The following is a 4,734-nucleotide window of genomic DNA, read 5'->3' as shown; positions in this document are numbered from 1 at the left end:
TATATATATATATATATATATATATATATATATATATATATATATATTCTATGTATGATAATTGCAATGGTATATATATTTTACTATTAACTTCTACTCTAATTTTTATGTTTCTGGTTGTCTTTTGTCTGTTATCCATTTCTTCTTTTCTTGCTTTGTTTCTCTCTCTCCTTTCTTTCTTTTTTTTCTTCTTCTTCCTCCTCCTTTTCCTCCTCCTCCTCCTTATTTTGACTGTCCTGTAATTTATTATGTAGACCAGGCTGGCCTGGAACTCAGAGACCCACCTACCTCTGGCTCCATGAGTGCTAGCATTAAAGGTGTGTGCATCGCCTCCAGCACCACCTGACTGCTTTTCTTTTTCTTACTCTTTTTTTAAAGATATTTTTTATTTTTATTAATTACATTTTATTTACTTTGTATCCCAGCTGTAGCTCCCTTCCTCTTCCCCTCACAATCCCACCCTCCCTCCCTTTTGTTCACGTATGCCCCTCTCCCAGTCCACTGATAGGGGAGGATCTCCTCTCCTTCCATCTGATCCTAGTCTATCAGGTCCCATCAGGACTGGTTGCATTGTCTTCCTCTGTGGCCTGGTAAGGCTGCTCCTCCCCCCCCCCCCATGGGAAGGTGATCAAAGAGCCGGCCACTGAGTTCATGTCAGAGACAGCCCCTGTTCCCCTTACTAGGACACCACTTGGACAATGAGCTGCCATGGGCTACTTCTGTGCAGGGGTTCTAAGTTATCTCCATGCATGGTCCTTAGAGTATCAGTCTCAGAAAACACCGTGTGTCCAGATTTTTTGGTTCTGTTGCTCTCTGTGTGAAGCTCCAGTCCCATCTAGGTCTTTGTATCTCCCCCTTCTTTCATAAGATTCCCTGCACTCTGCCCAAAGTTTGGCTATGAGTCAGCGTCTGCTTTGATACCCTGCCTGGTAGAGTCTTTCAGAGGCCCTCTGTGACATTTTTTTTTTCTTTAAGCAACCATGTCACTATAGGAGAGCTATTCTGATGATTCTTTCTTGAATTCTTGTTAAAGCCATGCACTTGAGTTATTAGAATGCTCACTTTTAATGTCTTAAGTTAGTTGATAATGCTATTTGCCTTTTTCATGATATAATGAGTCCTAAATGACTGACAAGATTTCAATTTATGTTACCTAAAATTTGTTCACTTTTCACCAGCACCAGTCTTTTCACCACTCCCTGATAATGGGTGCTAAAAAGGGGGCTGCAAGCACTTTGTCATTTGGATGACTACCACAGAAAGCAGCTTGTCCATGAGGCTAGCCCAAGGGAGCTCAGGTTTGCCTCTTCTTGACAGTAGCACTCATGTCAACTTTTCTTTGTGGTGGCTGGGACAGTGGCTATGGGGAAAACAGGAGGCAGTGGTAGGGTAGCTACTCAGGGGGTCAGGAAAGTTTTTATCTATAGAAAAAGGTAATTTCAGTTTTTATTGTCGTGACTAAGTATTTAACTGGATTAAAGGGCTGAGAGAGGAACTGTAGTGACATATTTCTCCAGCATCCTCTCTCCCTGTAATTTAATTTAAGCATTTCTAAACACAGAGAAATTGAATTTCATAGTGAATACTCAATTACCCACCACTTAGGTTTTACAATCAACATTTTCCTATACTTGAGTTACCACATGCATCTACCAATCCATTCTTCAAAACATTATAGTGAAAACTTGGGGCTATGATATGGCTCAGTGGGGAAAGGTGTTTGCTTGGTGCCCCGAGTTCTAATCCTGGGAGGCAGAAGGTGGAAAGAGAGAACCAGCTTCTCTAAGTTGTCCTCTGGTCTCCACTCACACATTGTGGTACATCCAATGCACACACACACAAACACAAGGTAAACAACTGTAATACTACGTATGAGCTGCAGAGACGTCTCAGTGGTTAAGAGTACATTCTGTTTGTACAGAGAACAGTGTTTGATCCCTAGCACCCACACTGGGCAGCTCAAGATTTCTTGTAACTACAGCTCCTGGGGATCCAATGCCTCTGGCATCCATAGACACCTGAACTCATGTTCATATGTCTCTTCCCACTTACAATAATTATAAATAAAACAAATTGAAAGTGAAAACATATAAATGTATTGTGATGACTATTCTTTGGTGCTACCTTGTACCTCTGGGAAGAATCTCCTTCATTGAGAAATTGCTTTTAATTTAATGTCGACCTGAGGGCATGTCTATGGAACATTTTCTTTTTTCCAATTTTTAATTTATTACAGTTTATTCACTTTGTATCCCAGCTATAGCCACCTCCTTCATCCCCTCCCATTCCCGCCCTTTTTTCCTCCCATGTCCCTCCCTTAGTCCACTGATAGGGGAGGTCCTCCTCCCCTTCCATCTGACCCTAGCCTATTAGGTCTCATCTGGACTGGCTGCATTGTCTTTCTACATGGCCTGGTAAGGCTTCCCACCCCTCAGGGAGAGGAGATCAAAGAGCCAGCCACTGAATTCATGTCAGAGATGGCCTCTGTTCCCCTTACTAAGAAACCCACTTCGAGACTGAGATGCCATGGACTACATATGTGCAGGGGTTCTAGGTTATCTCCATGAATGTTCCTTTGTTGGAGTATCAGTCTCAGAAAAGACCCCTGGGCCCAGATTTTTTTGGTTCTGTTGCACTTCTTGTGGAGCTTCTGAGGAGCATTTTCTTGATTGCTACTTGATATGGGAGGGTCTAGCCATGGTGGGTGGTACACCCACCCAAATAAGTGTTTCTGGGTGCTTTAGGAAAGGTAGCTGAATCTAAGCCTGGAAGCAAGCCAGTAAGCAGCACCCCTCCATTGTTTCTGCTTCAGCTCCTGCTTCTAAGTTTCTGCCCTAGCTTTCCTTGATGATGGACTATAACCTGTAAGTCAAATAAACCCTTTAGTCTCCAGATATCCTTTGGTGTTAGTGATTTTCATAGCAAAAAAGCAAACTAGGGCAGAAATTGGAACTGACAGGGGTACTGTAGAGATAAACCTGTGTTGCTATGGGAAGATTTATGGAAGTGTTTGGAACTTTGGTCTGAAAAAGCGACTGTGTTCCCTGAATTTAATGGGTTGTTCCTTGGGAACTCAGAAGTTAAATCTATTGCAAGAAATGCAGAAAAAAGGGGAGTAGTTTCTGAAATTTCAGAGGGAAGTTGAGAGTATCTCAAAGTTGCTATTTGGGCTATTTGTGTGATATTTTAAAATCAAGAATCTAGTTTATGGTGCCATGTGTGCTGAAGGGTCAATGTGATTAACAAAAAGACCAGCACCACTAAAGAAAAACCTTTGCTTTCTCAGACAACTGATTCTTTTTGTCTAAGTGGGGCTAAAATCTCAGATGATTAACAAGAGCCAAGATTCATTGAGGTGAAGTCTTCTGGGAAGTGTTTCCTCAGTGTGAGCACACAGAAGCTGTGGTCCACTGGGAGAGAAATAGGCTGCACATGAGGCTGGCAGCAGAGCCTGGCAAACAATGTGTAAGTCTTCCACTTGGGACTAGTTTTGGAGGCACGAAGGGAGTCTTGGAGAGCAGCTGAGGCTTGGCAATGCATGGCAGGATCACAGTCTCCCTGAAGAGAGGCCAGGAGATGGTCACTGGTGAAGTTCCAGCCTCAGTTGCAGTGGACACCTTGAGAGTGAAAGCATCATGGAGAGATTTTGATGCCATGTGGTAGTTTCAGAGTCCCTGAAGAGAGGCTGGGAGGCCAGCAGTGAAGGGACAGCATCAGCTGTGATGGAGACACCAGCATATCTGAGATGGATCCTGCTTTCCTGCTTCAGCTCATGGGTGCCTGCACCAAAACAAAACAGATGGGATTGCATGACCTTGTGTTCAGTGTGGAAGCCAAGTAAAATTCTTTTTATATAGTAGTCAGTGTTCACCATTTGGTTATGGCAGTGTAAGACAGACCAGCACATTTGAGCATTAATGATATTATTCTGCTGTATCGTTATACCAAATAAAATTAATACATTTTCTATCATCTAACAGATCAATGTTCATTCACCTTCAAATTTCCCAGAAATTGGAATTTTTCAAATTACCATGACAAAATGTCCGACACAGACTAGTTATAAAGTAAGGATAAATTTATCTTGGCTCACATTTCTGAAGGATGACAGTGGTTGGAATCTATGTTATGGTAACATAATTCTTCTTATTTATGGTCTAAATGACCAAAGGAACTTTCACTAGCCTTTATGCTTTGAAGGTTCACAGCTCTTCTCAATACCACTGCCATAGAGACCAAGTGTTTACACAGGTTCTACCAAGGGGCATGGTCACTTTCAGTACTACATTAAACCTTGGGTTATAACACAATATCATAATCAGAAAAGTGTTATTAATGCAGCATCTATATATGGATTTATATACTTTATTGTGTACAAATTCCAGTGATCGCAACTTTGTTCAAAACTTCAAATTATCTCATCACCATTAAAAGATGTCATCATTTTATCAAATTGATTATAAAAATTTTACATCTTTTTAAGTCCCCTTATCTTCCTGTTTCTGGAATAGTCATCTTAACCATTTCCTCTGCATGTTTGAGATCCACCCACGTAAAATAATACCGTATATTTGGCCTTAAAAATTAAGTATAATTTGGACGACCACAGGCTAGTGAATCTTCCCTGTAGTTGGCCATGCTTTTGCTTTTTCCCTTGTTCATTGGTCCCTGGTGTTTGAAATTTCCTTATTTCATTTCCGTTCTATGTGATATTCTTTAAAGTTAATTTACTGA

Source organism: Psammomys obesus, unplaced genomic scaffold (assembly GCF_907164565.1).
Source record: "Psammomys obesus unplaced genomic scaffold, mPsaObe1.curated_primary_1811, whole genome shotgun sequence".
Classification (NCBI taxonomy): domain Eukaryota; kingdom Metazoa; phylum Chordata; class Mammalia; order Rodentia; family Muridae; genus Psammomys; species Psammomys obesus.
This window is presented reverse-complemented; position numbering follows the sequence as displayed.